This window comes from Anabrus simplex, chromosome 4 (genome assembly GCF_040414725.1).
Source record: "Anabrus simplex isolate iqAnaSimp1 chromosome 4, ASM4041472v1, whole genome shotgun sequence".
Lineage (NCBI taxonomy): Eukaryota > Metazoa > Arthropoda > Insecta > Orthoptera > Tettigoniidae > Anabrus > Anabrus simplex.
Genome location: NC_090268.1, coordinates 92,998,151 through 93,016,798, shown reverse-complemented (window position 1 = coordinate 93,016,798; position 18,648 = coordinate 92,998,151). Strand labels below are relative to the sequence as shown.

The 18,648-nt window shown below is 38.9% G+C and overlaps 2 long non-coding RNA genes across 3 annotated transcripts in view; one reads left to right on the top strand and one right to left on the bottom strand.

Moving 5' to 3' along the window:
• LOC136872440 (uncharacterized) overlaps positions 1 to 10,471 on the top strand; it is a 50,084-nt gene extending 39,613 nt beyond the window's left edge. The window contains exon 3 of the long non-coding RNA XR_010859895.2: positions 10,203 to 10,471. This is a non-coding gene — a long non-coding RNA (uncharacterized lncRNA). The remainder of the gene's footprint in view (positions 1 to 10,202) is intronic.
• A 141-nt stretch (positions 10,472 to 10,612) lies between these two features.
• The window catches only part of LOC136872439 (uncharacterized), a 113,035-nt gene continuing 104,999 nt past the window's right edge, over positions 10,613 to 18,648 (bottom strand). For both annotated transcript variants that reach the window (XR_011018029.1, XR_010859894.2), the window contains exon 3: positions 10,613 to 11,869. This is a non-coding gene — a long non-coding RNA (uncharacterized lncRNA). The remainder of the gene's footprint in view (positions 11,870 to 18,648) is intronic.

The window sequence follows — 18,648 nt, the reverse complement described above, 5'->3', positions numbered from 1 at the left end:
ATGGTCGCACTTAAGCAATTGATCGGCCTGGAGCGCAGTGCTCGTCTTCAGAAGCAAACCGCCATTGCGCATTTTCTTCAGGTCCGCAAGTTCGCCATATACACCTTCGATGTACCTACTGAATAGGATGGATTTAACCAGCTTGAAGTCCTGCCCATCGGTTCTGGTAGCAACCAGGAACCTAGGGAAGCTGGATCCCAAATTTAATCGCTGCGCCTGTTCCCAAGGGGTTGCCCCCCTTAGAGAATCCAAAGTTAAAGACTTGGGTAGCGAACTACCCGAGGTTGCTGGCGGAAGTTGTTTCGACGCCATACCCGAAATCATCCTCCCCGAATGCCACCCACTCCGATCAGGGGTCTCTGTAGCCGAACCAAGCAGCCAAGGCAATACCCACCTGGTCATAGCAGGTATTGCCCGGGGTCCGATGTTGAACGATGCCTAATACGTGATGACTGAGGCAATGAGCACTAGGACTCCCTTCCTCCAGTCACCCGCAATAGCATGTACCCCATAGCGTGTACAGAGCACTAAAATAGAAAAAATAAATAAAAATAATTAATAATAATATGTCCTTCTGGCATTCGGCTGTGTGGGGACCTGCGTTGTCAGGCGGATACCACTGCCCGGGTACATGACACTCCCACCCGCCGCGTCCTGGGTGGTTGCTGGCACGGGCTTTTGAGCGTAGTCGCACACATAGGAGCTCCATCGCCGAGCAGCACGCACATCAAAATTTTGATTGGTCTACATCTGACCCTCGGAAAAATAAAAAAAAATAAAGAGGGGACCATGGCCACATAACCCTTTAAGTCGCCTTCTACGACAGGCAGGGATTACCTATGGATGTATTCAGCCTCTCCCATCCACAGGAGGTCCAACACATTATACCAAACCACAATCCATGTCCGCGCCAAGGTCGCCCCTTTTCGTCGCCTCTTACGACAGGCAGGGGATACCGCGGGTGTATTCTACATGTGCGTCCCCCACCCGCAGGGGTTAGTGTGTTTGGTCCGCGAGAGGTATTTTATTTCCCTCAAGTCCGCCGGCAAGCCGGTTAGGACCCCCCTATCCGCCACCTGGGACGCGCCACGTGGGAGTATCACCTCTCCCCCTGCTACGCCATCGTAGTAGGTTCGTGGACTCTCTACCAGAGCGTCCGATCCAAGACAATATTGAAAGTCCCTTGCCTATGTTTCTTTCCCATTATGAAATTGCATTTTCGAGAATTTATTTTCATTTTGTTATCGAGTGCCCACTTATGGAGTATATTTATATTGGCTTGTAGTAACTTATTATCGCTAACATTCTGTATTTTCCTGTATACTGTATTATGCAGTCGTCCGCAAACAATCTGCATTCACTTTGATTTATTTTTTTATTTTTTTGCTAGTTGCTTTACGTCACACTAACACAGATAGGTCTTATGGCGACAATGGGACGGGAAAGGCCTAGAAGTTGGAAGGAAGCAGCCGTGGCCTTATTTAAGGTACAGCCCCAGCATTTGCCTGATGCGGAAATGGGAACCACGGAAAACCATCTTCAGGGTTGCTGACAGTGGGATTTGAACCCACTATCTCCCGGATGCAAGCTCACAGCCCCGTGCCCCTGGCCGCACGGCCAACTCGCCCGGTCACTTTGAATTTCGTTTGGCAGATCATTGATAAATGCCGTAAATAGGAGTGGCCCTATAACACTACCTTGTACTACTCCCGACTTTATAGAAACTTCGTCAGAGTATTTACTTCCCACCTTTAGCCTCTGCGTGTGGTCTGTCAAAAATTTCCAGATCCACAGAACCCCCCTTTTATCAATGTTTTGTTTTCACCAATTTTCGGGTCAGAATGTCATGTGATACTACATCAAATGGTTTAGGAAAATCAATTACAATAGCTTCAACTTGCACACCTTTGTCTAATGACTCGCTAATATCCTCAAAGAGCGATAACATCTGGCTCTTGCAGGAGAAACCTTGTCTAAAACCATGTTGTCGGCCATTAATCCATGAACCTTCCTCCCATTGTTCCCTTAGATATTCTGAAATGAGGTGTTCCATGTGTTTGCATACAATGGACGTAAGATTAATAGGTCTTTAGTTTAGTTTATTGCCTTTCTTATATGGCGGGGCTCAGGCTATGGAGCCTGCTATTATGCCAAACCATATTATACAACAGCTTTATACAATTTACAGAATAATGTACATAAGATCATTTTTTACATATATGTCTAAAAATCACTAAAATTAATTTACTTAACCTATATAATTTTGTATCGTTATTGATAATTAAGAGCTAATTATTATGTTTTTACGTTAATGAAATCTACTTTTTACATATTTGAGTACCGCATAAAAGTTTCCTTTTAAATAGCCTCGGATTGCCTATGCCTCTAATTTCAGCTGGGATTGAGTTCCAGGAACGTATGGTAGCAGGTATGAATGAGTTGTTGTACGAGTTATTGTGGTGAATGGGAATGGACAAGAGGGAACGTGTGGATGACCTTGAGGGAGCTCTATCGGAAGGGGAGAGGTATTTAAAATCTGTTCTAAGATAGTCTGGTTTGCTTGTTTGCAGAATACTGTGGAGAAGGGAAACAGCATGGTATTTACGTTGTTCAGTCAATCTTAACCATGACAGCTGAGAGAGGAAAGGGCTAATATGAGTTTGGATTGGGATATTTAATACGAATCGAGCACAAGCATTGTAGGCTCGCTGTAGTCGACATGAAAGTGTTTTGCTCATACTATTATAAACTACATCTCCGTAGTAAAATATTGGAAATATTAGACTCTGTACTAATAATTTTCTTGTGTTTCTTGGAAGGAAGTCCCTCACCCTTTTTGCAGAATGTAATGAGTAGAATACTCTTTGACAAATTTTTTGACATGTTCCGACCAACTTAAATATTTATCGAATACTACTCCAAGGTTCTTTACATGATCGCTAAATGTTACTGGTATTCCACTGAGCATAACACTGGGTATAGATGTGTGTTGTATTTTAGCACGAGATTTATACGTGCCAATTATGATGGCCTGTGATTTTGATGGGTTCGCTTTCAGGCCATGTCTGCTAGTCCAGTCATTAACATTTGGTAGGTCTTCGTTTAACTTAGTGATTGAATTGTTTATGTCATTAGGCTTTGTGTGAATATATAATTGAATATCATCTGCATACAGGTGATATTTACAATTCGTCAGCGTCTCAGATAAGTCGTTCATGTACAATGAGGACAGAAGTGGTGAAAATACTCCTCCCTGAACCACGCCCATCTTAGTGGTTTGCCACGAAGATGTATTGTTTCCCACTGATACACGCTGCTGACGATCACTAAGATAGGACTGTACCCAGGTTAAAGTGCTGTAAGAAAATTTCAGCGCCTAAAGTTTAGCGAGTAATATGTCTCTATCTACACAGTCGAAGGCTTTGCTTAAGTCCAAGAGAACAAGTATAGTCATTTGTCCTTTATCTATTGCTAGTTGCATGTCATTTGTCACTTTAACTAATGCAGTGGCAGTACTGTGGTTTTGTCTGAATCCCGATTGATATTTGTCGAGAAAGTTGTACTGTATAAGATATTCTCCGACAATTTTCCTAATATAGGAAGGATACTTACAGGATGATAATTTTCGGAACTGTTGGGGTCGTTGTTTTTAGGGAAAGATCGGATGATTGCATGTTTCCAATTCAGAGGAAAGACTCCAGTCATGAGTGAGTTATTAATGATATGCGTGACCGTTGGAAGTATGATGTCTATGATTCTTTTTAAAAGAGACAGGTTGAATCCCTCATGGCCAGTGGACCCTGACTTTATTTCACTGAAAACTTCCCTAACGTCACTGGGGGTCACATGAGAAAAGTAGAACTGCTCGCCATTATGTCTTGCTTTTTTGAGGATATTCTGTTAATTACTGCTGCTTTGGTCTGTTCGTCAATCTGAGAGGATCGTGAGCTAAAATATGAGTTTAGGTCAGCTAGTGGCACATTACAGTTGTTGTCATTTGTCTTGTTTTTGCATAATCCCATTTCGCGAAGAAATTTCCAAATCTGACTAGAATTTTGAGTGTTCAAAATATCATAAGAGTGACATATTTTTGCATTTCTAATTAACTGTGTTGTTCTGTTTCGGAGTTTTTTATTCTTTCCGAAATTGTCAGATGTAGGATATTTCATGTAATAAATATAGGCTGCGTCTCTTATTTTCATCTGGTCGCGTATTTCTTGGGACAGCCATGGGTTTGAAGGTCTCTTTACCCTAACAGTGCATAGTGGTGCATGTCTGTCATACAGAGTCAAAAGTAGTTCGTTAAAATTATTTACTTTTCAGTCAATGTAATTTATGAACTGAACGTTGTGCCATGGTGTGTTAAGAGCATCTTCAAAAAATGCGTCTTCATTAAAGTATTTAAAATCTCTATTTATAGGTAATGAATTTCGGCTTGAATTTAGGGCACTTCAAGGAATATGCAGCGTAAACTATGTCATGTCGGGAGAGACCGGGAATGGGCATTTGCACATGAGTTAGGATTCAGTTGGTATTATTAGTAATTATTAGATCGAGGAGCGTACATGAGTTGGCAACATGGTGTGTAGGGTTTAGGGGTAGTTTTGTCAAATTAATGGATGAAAACATCTCAGTCAATCGTTTTGTTTCGGTAGATTTGTTTGTCAATTCTTTATTAAAGTCTCCCATTAAAATCAAATGCTCATACCTAGGTGTTAGATCATGTATGGCTTCCTCTAAATTTGTGATGTTACCAATCTTCGGTGGACGATACACCACACCGAGCAAGCACTTCGTACCGCGAACTATGAGCTCAACGAACAAGAATTCAGGGTTATTGGAGAACTCAATGGGGGATTTTAATACCACCTTATACTTTACATCATCCCGTATATACATACAGACTCCTCCACCGAGCTTACCGCTACTGTCATTCCTAACTAATGAATAACCATTCATACTAACAAGAGATGAAGGGATAGATTGACGCAACCACGACTCGGAGAATAGTATGGCATGCAGGTTGCAGGTTGAGAATATTTCAGGGAATTCCGGGAAATGTGGGAGAATGCTCTGAGTGTTTACATGAGCTATTTGTAAGGAGGTAGGGTAAGGTGAAAGAATGTCTTGAAGGTGATTAGCAGTACTTAGGGTGGAGGCTGGGATATACAGGTAGTGACCTGCTTGGGACTGTGGGTTGGGGAAGCTGAAACTAGAGGCATTTGTTTCCGGGTTGCTTGTTGCTGCCAACTTAAAATTTAACTGTAGATATAAAAGGAAAAACTACACCAGATAAAAGTAAGAAACTAAAAATTGAAATTAATGATAAAAATGTATGTTATAGCTATAGTTGAAATTCTGATTTAAGTTCTATACAGCGGTATTTAGTTTACAGAATGTTGGCCCATGGTTAGCGAATACAAACAAGATCTTCTCGGTTTGACACAGGTATTTTGCGAGTTCCCTGCTTAACATAAATTATGCCATCCTTCAACCACAGGTTCCGCACACTGAACTTACTTATAGCGTCCTGCAGAAGCTGCAGTCTCTCTGGGGTTAGGTCCTCTCTAATCTTTTTATTTGCACCCTTGAGTTTCTTTTTGTTTACAAACATTGCATTTCTTTTCTGGTACAAAACAAACTTCACAATTATGGGTCTTGGACGGCCGGTTTGACTTTTCCCAACCCTATGCGATCTGTCTATTTCGTCCACTGATAGTTCCACCCCAATTTCACGAGCAATATCAATGACAATATTGTCCGTGTTTTCTCCTGCAGTTTCTTCCACACCAAACACACGCAAGCGCTGTCTTCTTTGGTACTGCTCTGAACTGTATGTTTTAATTTGCAGCTCCCTTTTTAATTCCCGTATGGTTGTGTCTCTTTCTTCCAGCGTACGCTTTAGTTCCTCGATCACACTCGTATTGAAATTTATGGTTTCTTTCAGTTGCTCTACAACTGTCTTCGTCACCTGATCTTGGATGAGGTTGGCAACTGTGTTGAAAGTCTCCTTACTGCTCAGCGCTTCCTGCACTGCTTGCTTCACAATGGCTTCCATTGGCATCTCTGTAACTTTTGGGGGGCATGGTTGTTTTTGTAGATATTTTGCTTCAGGTTTCACTGAACACTTCATGAACACTCTGACGTGAATAACTGTACAAGTTAGAGTAATGTATCACACTTACGACTGTCAAACTGCTGAAATTCACCTCCTAATGCCGCACAAACCACGAGCCTCGTATTTCGTGACTATACACTGACCGCCATGAGTTGTCCATTAGCAGGCTGTTGCTCCCTTTAAAAATCAGGACTACAGTTGCTTTCTTCCATTCATCTGGAATTTGCGTATTGTTGAGAGACACAGTAAATAGTATTTCCAAATAGCGTAGAATAGCTCTGCCTCCCACTTTCAGAACCTCCTCAGCAATATTATCAGGCCCTGTCGACTTATTTTTTCCTTAAGTTCTTAATTCTTTCCTGAATATTTCTATACCGAGCTCAGTAGCTGCAGTCGCTTAAGTGTGGCCAGTATTTGGGAGATAGTGGGTTCAAACCCCACTGTCGGCAGCCCTGAATATGTTTTTCCGTAGTTTCCCATTTTCACAACAGGCAAATGCTGGGGCTTTACCTTAATTAAGGCCACGGCCGCTTCCTTCGCACTCCTAGCCTTCTCCTGTCCCATCGTCGCCGTAAGACCTATCTGTGTGTGTGCGACGTTCATACCATAAACGTTCAACACAATTCATATCCTCAGAACAAGCCGACCATACCGTTCACTGTATATCATGTGTCCCAAGGAACTGATTGACCACTTGGCCACAAGTAGCCCACAGTGGCAACAAATCTTTCACCTTCAGGTTAGAGGACGTTGTCTCTGTATGTCATACTAGTCATATTACCCTGAATAGGAATTAAGAGGCGTACATCAGTCAAACATGATCCCTCCCCAGAACATGATGGACTCCGTTGCCGCTGACGGCACTTCAGAATGAAAGGCTCATTCCATCTTTCTCTGTATTATATCCAGATTCTATTGCTGCTGTTGGATGGGTGCAAGCTTATGGTTGAACTCAGCAGAAAAAAGGATATGCTTCCACTGTTCCTGATACCATAGGCTATGAATTCGTGCCCACCTCACACAAGGTGCGTATTGGTGCGATTTAAGTGGACCATTAGGCACAGGCTTCCTTGATATCAGTCCTCCGTTGTGCAACTGATTTTGTTCTGTTTGATCTGACTCTGGTGGCCCTGGTGGAATGAAGTCATGGTGGCAGTCAGCTTATAACATGCTGAAAGCAACAAATATCAATCTACCTTGCAAGTTGTTTTGTCTGGGCATTCTTTCTGTTGTCGATCAGCAGCCGTTTGTCTCTCCCTGAACTTTCTTCAAACTCTGGAGACATCACTCTTGTCTCACTCCAACATGAGCAATGACATCCACTAATCGCCATCCTTCTTGCAGCAACATCATGATTCAAATGAGTCTATAGCAGAAATGGATACTCTTGCCATGTTTACCTCGGTCCTGCATGTTCCTGGCTGTAAATAATGTTCAACTAACAAAAAACATGCCTCCTATTAGACAAATATTGAACCCAATCTGGGTTTAGTGTCATCGGCCTACAGAACATTCTGTAAACATGTTTGCAAAATCTTAATACTGTATGAAAAGATATTTTTGAGCACTAGCTGTATATTCTGTTTGTTACATGTTTTGTGGTGTATTTTTTTTTTTTTTTTTTAATGAAATTTATTCTTATCCTGCTGTTAGTCTTTTGATGAGAAGTGCCAGAACAGTGGGTTGGTTTTTTTTTTATTATTTTTTATTTTTATTATTATGTAGTGGGGATAAATAGGAGAAGAGTGATTTGATCAAGCATGACCAATGGATTAGCTATCTCTGAGCATTGCTTTAAATTAGTGTGCAATATGAACATTGTATTGGGGATGTTTATTGCACATTATCAACTTTACCAAATTTCTAATTTAAGAAATTTCATATTTCTCAGATTTGTGATTTTCAGGTAAATGTCCTTGGAAAAAAGAAAATTGCAATGTGGCCTTGGCTTTTCCAGAATACACACATTTGTAGTTTCTTTCTAAACTAGAACTATTCATGTATTACATGAACACCTTCAAAATTAACAATACAATTTTAGTTTGAGAAGAGATGAATTTGCTTCTGTTGGTTCTGTAACAAATGTAATGTGGTCTCAATGAAGGAACCTATAGAATAATATGCATAATAGTAGAAATTACAAAGGTTCAAACAAGTATAATTTATAGTAATGTTAGTGGGATGTAAAATCAATTATATTAACTACTTACGCAATTTTTGGAGACAACAGAATTTTGTATAATTTGTGTTTGCAGTATTCATTCACATTTCTCCAGTAAGAAAGATACAAAGGAAGCATAATAATAATAATAATAATAATAATAATAATAATAATAATAATAATAATAATAATAATAATAAACCAAGACTTCCTCCATTGTTTGTGAATGAAAGTGGGATAAACCCTTCGTGTACTATTTTTTAAAGTAATTCAGTGGTATTGGGCATGCAGCATGTGCAAGGCCAAACAGAAACCTAATAACATAAGAAAGAACAAGATGAAAGTATGAACTAACTAAACATGAAAGTTGATTGCCATTATCTTGACCACAATTCAAACCAAGATACTGGTATATCAAGTTTTATGGGTGTATGAAATTGCTATCCAAAGTTAGAGAACTTTAAATATTTTTATGGAACCAACAGTAGTTCAAAGAAATCTCTTCAGAGAAAAATACATGAGAATTATTTATTGTAACATGTGACTTGTACAACCCCATGGGCGTAGAGCCAGCTTCCTCTTTCTGAACTGTGATATTAGAGTTTTTCTGCCTAGACTTCTAAGTCACAGATTGATTTACTACTAAGCAGCATTTAGAACTGTTAGCAAGTCTAGGATATTTAACATTTCCACTGCCAGGTCTCTTCTCATCAATGAAGGCATAAAAAATTTTAATGTTACCATTGATTCTTTCACAGCCTGTAATTATAGACATGATATAGGCTTTTTGGGCTTATGCCGTGTCAAGAAAATCCCTGTACTTGCAGCAAGGTGTACATTGGTCAAATATGCCGGTCTATTAGTACTTGTATCAAGGAACACGAACGAAATATTTGTCTTGACCAGCTAGACAAATCAGCAATAGTTGAGCACGCCTTGTTGTCGGGTCATGATGTTGTGTTCCAAGATGTTCAAGCTCTTACCCACATTAGACACTACAGGTCTAGGGTTATACGGGAAGCTGTGGAAATTTGTAGAAATCCTAACGATTTCAACAGGGACACGGGTTTTCAATTAAGTAATACGTGGTTGCCAGCTATTAAGCATTTATGTAGGTAGTTCTCTTCCAAATTTGTACGTTCCAAATCACACGTTTCATTCCAGGCTTGTGTCAGTCATACTTTCATATATGTGTACGCCCCTTTTCCCCCCAAACCGAAACTGTCAGCTTCTGCTTCGAATGCCAGCGCTGTACCGCATATGTTGAAACAATCTGGTGACGAATGAACATACCACTTCCGCTTCGATTACTGATGTCTAAATTCAAACTTTCAGTATTTGAGAAGTCTTCCTTGTGAACAGTAGAGATTTTCTTCTGAAGACAGAGCAAAGTTCTCTACAAAACAGAGAATTTCACCTTATGTTTCTTAACAACAACAATTATTACTACGTCCCACTAACTATTTTTTACGGTTTGAGACGCCGAGGTGCTAGAATTCAGTCCCGCACGAGTTCTTTTACATGCCAGTAATTCTACCGACATGAGGCTGATTTATTTGAGCACCTTGAAATACCACTGGACTGAGTCAGGATCGAACCTGCCAAGTTGGGGTCAGAAGGCAAGCGCCTGAATTGTCTGAGCCACTCAGGGCGGCCCTTATTTTTTATTCTTATATTTTTTTACACGGCATAAGCCCAAAAAGCCTGTATATCATGTCTAACATTTTTGAAGTCTTCTCTATGCTTTATATTACCACTGTTATTGCTGTACAAAGCTTGTGTTGAGAGTCAATATTACTTGCACATAAGTGAAAGAACAAATTTAAAGCCTTCTTTCATACTTATGTTCAAGTAATATTGAGTCTCTGATTTGTTGTGGACCTGTAGTTCTAATACCTGTGTTTTTTCTTTGTTTTTGAACAGGAAACTCTTTGATTTATAAAAGTCTCAACGCTGGGGCTGGACACTGAAAATAAGGTGTTGGACTTAGGGTATATTTTTAAGCCTTTTTTGTGCCAAAATTTGTCATTTTTTCAGATAAATTTTGAATATTTAGTAATTTTTAAGCAAATTTGTAAATTTTTTCCTGTTTTTAATAACTTTTTGTTTGTGTTCAAGAGAAAAATTATTTGAAAAAAAAACTAAGTCCAAAATGTAAACAAAGAAAAATAAACAAAGTCCAAAAAATGAAACATGATTGCTTTTTCATTCTAATATCTTGCTTCCTCAACTACCGGTAAATAAAGAATGTTTTATACATTGTAAGGATTGTAGATAGAAGGAAATATCAAGAGAATTATAAAACTGCAGTAATAAAGGTTTAAGTTTTATTTTCCATAACATAGAAGTGAATAATACAAGAAATTCACTGAGGAAGTTTACAATAAGCATTTACAATTCCAGTAGGTAGAAGTGTTACAATAAGAGTACTTATCTTATTTTCAACTTTGACAAACTGCTACATATAATTTATGATAATTATACATTTCTCAGCAATATGTAAGAAGCATTCACAAAATTCTCATCTACAATGGTTATTTCCTCAAACTTAATCTGTTAAGTACATTTCAATCTCTCTTTTGCCAATAAAAGTTGATACATTCAATGATAACTTCAAGACAAGTTACCTCCAAGCATTCCTGTCAGCCTATTACAGCACATAGCTAATCAAAATTGGTTTAAGGATCCTCACTATGAAAACCTGTGATAAATAAGAATCCATTCTTAATTGTATATATATTTACATCACTAAATTATGGCAAACCAGAAAAAAAAAATTGTAAAACAAAAAGCACTAATAAAATAATTCTACAGTGCATAAGGGATTTGTATTAATCTGTACTGGCATTGGATGAAAAGCAATCTTGTTAGAAACAAAGTGCATTTGCTGTTCAGTCCTGTTTAGTTAATCACAAAATATATGGCTCAGTACAAGTATGTTTACTGCTGCATAATATGCATGTTGTCTGATCATGACATGGAGTGTCCCTTATGCCATTCTTCCAGTTAAAAAAATTAGACTTTTCTTCAGATCACTTCAAAGTTCAGTTTTTACTCTTAAGGTATGTATTAGTTCTATATATAAATATAGATAAATGTTCTGAAATTCCATTCATTAGGAATTTTAATGTAACACTATATTTGTCACCCATTCTTTTCTATGACTTAATGAAACAGATAAACTTTACAGCCCCATCAATAGCAAGGTTATTTTTATTGTTGAGATTGTTTGCCACATTTAAGACCCCAGTTCAAACAGAATTTCACTTTCCATCCATTATGAACAATAAATGGCTAACATTTATCATACTTTATCTCCAAACAGGTGTCCAGCTCCATGGCTAAATAGTTAGCATGCTGACCTTTGGTCAAGGTCAGGAATTTTAATAATCATTGGTTAATTCCACTGGTACAGGGGCTGGGTGTGTGTTTTCATCATTTCATCCCCATCACAACGCATAGGTTGCCTACAGGCATCAACTCAAAGACTATCCGACGAGCCAAACATGTCCTCCGACACTCTTAGCAATAAAAGCCATACGCCATTTCATTTCCAAACAGGTCATCATTCAGCCTCCAGTTCAACCAGCCTGTAAACAAAATATTTTCATTACAAGAATGATTTTGTACTATAGCAGCATTGAATTACACACATCAAAAAATTAATAAAAATGAGTGAACTGGAAACAACACAAATTTCTGCTATTCCTACTTTTATACTTTTTCATTTCAACATTTCATTATTTTGCTCCATTTGTAATTAGCAATATCTGAACATGGAAATTAATTTAAGTCAGAAATGTCATGCATGAAGTGAATAAAATTCAATGAACTTCACCCAAAATAAAAGTTAAAATCTGAAGCAGTGAAGTTAGTTAAGGTGAAAGACAAATTTTCTAATATATCATAACAAATTCTCTTGGATCAATGTATGATCAGTTTATAATACATTTATTCAAAATTAACATCACACTTTTTATTAATGAATGTACCTACCAGTACTAAAAAAAAGCTGGATAGAATTGTTTTGACATTCCTGTCTAGGATAAGAAATATAGCCCCAAGTCTGTCTACATTTAAATTGAATTAGTGTCAGATACCACAGAGCCCTTTGAAGGCAAAATTCTCATACTAGTATTTCTTGTAACCTCAGTAAAAGGAGAAAGCATCATGGAAGGTAAATTTACAGGGTGATTCAGTTAAGTTTCTTTTTGCTAGGGGCTTTACGTCAGACCGACACAGATAGGTCTTATGGCAACGATGGGATAGGAAAGGCCTAGGAGTTGGAAGGAAGCGGACGTGGCCTTAAGGTACAGCCCCAGCATTTGCCTGGTGTGAAAATGGAAAACCATCTTCAGGGCTGCCGATAGTGGGATTCGAACCTACTATCTCCCGGATGCAAGCTCACAGCCGCGCGCCTCTACGCGCACGGCTAACTCGCCCGGTCAGCTAAGTTTACCACCTATAATATATTCTCATCCATCAAAGGTAAGACATTGTCAAATTCGTCAATTGTATTAAGGGGCTCATAAAATACTGGTTGACCGGGCAAGTTAGCCATGTGGTTAGGAGCGCGCAGCTGTGAGCTTGCATCTGGGAGGTACTGTGTTCGAATCCTACTGTCGGCAGCTGTGAAGATTGTTTTCCATGGTTTCCCATTTTCACACCAGGCAAATGCTGGGGCTGTACCTTAATTAAGGCCACAGCCGCTTCCTTCCAACTCCTAGGCCTTTTGCTATCCCATCATCGCCGTAAGACCTATCTGTGTGTGACGTAAAGCCACTAGCAAAAAAAACTTGTATCACGTAATTGCCAAGAAACCAGTATCAACTTTTTTACATGGGACTACACTAATTTTTCCTAATAAAACTATTAAGAATAGAGCAAAAAAATTCTGCAATTTGCTTAGTTTGCAAATCTAGCAAGTACTTTTGGAAATATTAAAGGGTTTTGAATGTGTAGGCATTAAGAAAGATGCACCACTCTCCTTGATCTTCATAAATAATTTTCAATTCCATGTTATTTCAAAACTACCTTAAAAAATGATGTTCCACAAAATCAACACAGTACTGAACTAGTTTATTACACTAGAGGACCAGTTTCAAATTATGGAGTCCTCTTCAGCTCTAATATTAAAAATGAGAACCATAGTACACACACCAGATAAAAGTTACAATGAAATATTGTATGTTCCATAATGTCAACCACCAAGGGATCTGAAAGGTTCTTCAGTGTCCCATATTTTATATTACTAAGTGTCTTGTTTAAAACTCATATTGAAAGTAGCATATCTATTAGTTTCTGTCACCATTAACTGCCACAGAGCCTGAGTAAAGAAGGAATAGGTTTTGAGTTTCAAGGCAGGGCATGCTTTCACTTGGGAACAAAAATGAAACTACAACACAAAAAAAAGGAGACTGGCACAAGAAAGACAAAAAAATAATAGAAAAAATAGCACAATTCAATCAATGAAGTGATGGAGAAAAAGTACAAAAGGAGACTATATATGAAAAAATAGTTTTACAATCAGAACAAGACAGGGCAGCTCGCTTACAGCATGTGCACCAATATGAAACTGAATATCAAGCTTCACAATTACAAGGCAGAGCAGCTCGCATACAGCATTTGCACCAATATGAAACTGAATATCAAGCCTCACAATCAGAACAAGACAGAACAGCTCACTTACAACATGAGTCTGCATGTGACAATCTAGAGAATTGTGTAGAGCAATTAAAACTACTTCTGCAGGCAATTAATACATTTTGTGGTAAGATTTGTGAAATTTGCAGTAAACTTTATCCACATCAAATCTCCAAATGGACTATACCATTACAGGACCTTACTTGCCTGACGTTCTAACATTCTTCAGTTGTTTGTGGCCGTTGCAAGACTCATTTAAATTCAAAGGAAACTACTGCACCACTAAATCATATTGAATAATTGAGATCCAGGCCCTGTTCCAGAAGTTATTATGAATTTGTTACAACCAGAGCAACAATTGATTTCAGCACATTATTCCATTCCTTAAAATCATCATAATTACCCGTGACAATTACATCTATCAGCCATAAAGCGTAGCGTCAAGGATACGAGATCTTTTCCAACTGAAAGTACCTGAGACCAAGGAATATCCAACTAACTGGTATATTACTTGCACATATATACAGGAGTGGACATTGGATTGCAGATTGAGAGTGACATTGAACCTTTCTTTGCAGATAGCAATAAGTCGCCATTTTGACGTCTTGATAGTGACAAGCAGCAAGGAGAATAGTCGGGAGCGGAGCAGGTAACGACTGAGATGCAGTGACATCTGTAGGAAACCAGTGGGAGATGAAGACCACGCCATTGAATGTGAGAGTTGCCACAGATGGCAGCACCAGGAATGTACCGGCATAAGAGGTGAATATGATATGAAGAATAGAAAGAACTGCAAGCTGACTTGGTTATGCAGTAGCTGAAAACCCCACGCGCTAAAATGGAATGACGACAGAGACCGGAAAATAAACGAAATAGATCAGAAGTTGAATTTTCTCATGACGTATCTGGCTGATCGTATTCCAAAGATGATCAAGGAAACTGTGGAAGAAACAAAGCAGAAATTAGCAGATATTAGACCAACCGTCACCAGACAACATACCAGATCCCCTACAGTAGGTATAGGTGACATAACTTCAGATACCAACAAAACGAAACATAGGGCAAGAAATCCCGAACAACATAGTGAGGAACCAACAGGCCCGACCGGCCCAACCAATTCCACGAAGAGCTTCAGAGAGGTGGCTGGTCAAGGAAAACATCACTGGCAGGAAATCCAACCAGCAACAACCCGAAGCAAAGGTATACCCTGATGGGGGAAAGGAATCGTCCATACATGAGAACATACCCGATCGTAGAGATAGAACAGATCCAAAACTGAAGGATCACGAAATATTACCCAATATGTATACTGTTGGACAACAAGGTACCGACAACTATGAAGAGCACCTTCAGTGGAGAATAGATAAAAAGAAATAAGAAATCACAATTTATCATTGAAAATAGGACATCTAAAAACAATCAACTAAGAGCAGGAGATAAATCAGCTTGGTTATATGTCGACCAAATACACGAAACCGTCAAAGATGCAGATCTTGTAGCGTACTTAAAAGATAATGGTATTGCAGGGAAGATTGAGTGTGCTCAACTAAAAGCAGTCTAACAATAAGTCATTCAGAGTAGGAATACCGTTCAGAGAGTAGAACAATCACACTTCTGGCCGAAAGGTGTCTTAGTAAGGCAATTTCTTTTTCAAGGACACCAAGAGAAAGCATAGGGCTATAGGAAGGAAACGAGCAACACATTGAAAGTGATGACATGGAACGCTGAAGGTGCAGTAAATTCATTCGATATGTTACCAAACAATGATTTAGCAGACTTCAATTTGATCATTTTAACAAACTTTTTTAACTAGAGAGTGGAATATTCTCACTTTTTATACAATGCATGTTTTTGCCACTCAAGGACAAACAGGTAGACCAGTGGGAGGAATCTCATGCCTTCTCAAACCCAAAATGGCCCCCTTTAAATTGCTGTACGAAGTACCGGAGATGATAATAGTCAAAACAAAACTATACACAGTGATAGGCGTATACTTTCTACCACCATACAAGGCAGAAGACATTGTGGATTGTGAAGGGAGACTTCAACAATAAAGACCCTTTATAACAGGAAGGGAGACTTAAGCAACCCTAATTCATATCGAGGAGTAACACTAGAATGCACATTACTGAAGATATTGACTAAACTTAACGCAAAGGCTGAATGCTTTAATAGATCAGTATCTCCCAGAAGAGCAATTTGGATTTAGGAAAAACCAGTCCACAATACAGAATGATATTCATGAAGCCTTTAGATTAAAGAAGGGAAAGCTACATATTATATTCGTGGATTATTTGAAAGCCTTTGATACAATTAGTCCAACACAAGTCTTATCAAAGATTGAGGACCTCATAGGAAAAAGTAATCCATTATTCCAATTAGTAAAAAACATCCTGGCAAAGAATGGGGTGCAAATAGACGATTCGATCACAATATCCGATCCAATAGACCAGACTACAGGTGTACTACAGGGTGATCCTTTAAGCCCTCTCGCAACACGTCATTCAGGCAACGAAGACAGAAGGCAAGAACATTTATATATACGCAGATGACATGGTTTTAGTGTCCAGATCAATACCTGCTCTGCAGTTTGCATTTGATAGACTCAGAGTGGGCTAAAACAAATGACCATGTTAACAGAAGTAAAACCATGACTATGACCTTTAGGAAAGGAGGCAGACATGCAGCAAGTGATGTGATATATTTGGATGGAGAACCATTAACCAGTATGAATAAATTTAAATACCTCGGAATAACACTGCATATACAGTACAAGGAACCAATTTCACAGTGCATATCAAACAACGGTTAACAGCAGCAGTGGTAGCTATTAATGACAAATATTTTTATAAAATATCCCTTCAGACAGCATTGAAGTTATTCAGAGTGAAAATAGCACCTGTAATAACCTACAGCATCTTCAGTATCTGGCAGCATCTGTCAGTAAGAAACAAAGGATGTGGAGAAGTTAAAAGCAACATTTTTAAGGAGAGCCCTATGTTTATCGAAATTCACCTTTTCAAGACTTGTGTATGAGCTAAATAGGGAAATGTTTTTGGAGGAAATACGGGACAAATTCTCTCCCATCAACTCCAGCGTATTAAAGTTTATTTCGCGAACATCAGAGAAAGAAATCTGAAATCTGGTTGGACTTCTACAGTACAGATGCTTCATGGCATCAGGCTAACTGATTTATTCACATCAGGGTTTGCAGGAGTAAAATGCTGCACTATGGTATTGGCAAATATTGTATGAGCTTTTATTCTTCCACCACAACATTGGTCAACAAACATCCTTAATTTAAATATGATAGCAGGTGATCAAATCTATAGTAATATCAGATTTCAAACAGAAAGAAATCTCATAGCTCATCCTATCCAACATGGACACTTAGGCTGATTCTCCACGAGCAGGTAAAAGGCCGCTGTTCGCCCGCCTGAACGCTCAAACTTTTTGCCTATTCTACACGAGCGGTTGAATTGACGCCTGTAAACAGCGCCAAAAACGCCAGCGACACGCGCAGCCATTCTCCACCAGCGATAAACCCGCCATACTGTAATGATGGATGTCGTACAAATAGGTTGTGTTGTCGGAGCTGTTAAACTACAGTTATTAGCAATATTACAAAGTAAACCTGCTAAGAAAAGACGTTGGTGGACTTACCCTGCGTTATCGAATCGACTCACCACTGGACAATTTCATTTAAAGTTGTGCGAACACAGGAACTATCCGGAAATGTTTTTCCAATATTATAGAATGTCAGTTGCTTCATTCGATGAGCTTTTTGAACTTATTAAGTTGCATATTACTAAACTAGTGAAGTGGTAGTTTAGGGGAAGTCCTGAAATGTAATTCTCAAATATTTATATTTTTAGTGGTCTTATCAATAAATATTACATAAATCAAGTTATATAGAATTAAATTTCCGATCATGTATGTCTCTTACATGTTTACCGTACCGGCTATGATGACGGAGACATTCCTGAATTTATATTTGTGTTGCGAAGTCCATATCAACGCCGAACCAGGAGAAAATGGGTTAACAGAATGATGAAAATCGGTACATAGAGTCGGGGAATAAGAAACTACAGTCTAAGCTATAAACAATTTTATTCACCCTGGATGAAACTGCAGTTTAGGAAAAGGCACCTGAAATGTATTTTTAATACCTACAATAAGTTATTGGTCCTAACAAAAGTTAGTGATAATGCAATTTCCGATCATTTATGTTTTATTGCCAAAGACCGTAGCCGTGTTGAAACACCGGATCCCGTAAGATCTCCGAAGTTAAGCAACATTGGGCGTGGTCAAGATTGGGATGAGTTGCCACACCGGATCCCGTGACATCCTGAAGTTAACATTGGGCATGGTCAAGCTTGGGATGGGTTGCCACACGCTGTTGGTGGGGGTAAGGGAATGGAGGAGTTGAAAACTGGCCACTCCACCGCACGTAAACTCCGGCTCAGGCACACCTCTGCGGAGGTTCAGACCTGCCTTTGAGCAGAATACACCCTTACCTTTATGTTTTATTCACTTTCACCACACCGATTATGATAAGAGTGATATTTCAGAGTCGGAAGAAAACTAAATGTGAAGGCCTACTATATTGAAAGCGCATAACATTCATCAACAAAAACATTATATTGACCATTGTTTGTTGTGATGTTCTTTGTCTCTTATGCTGCCACTCAACTGTTATACTGCTGCGTACAGAGTATAACAGCCT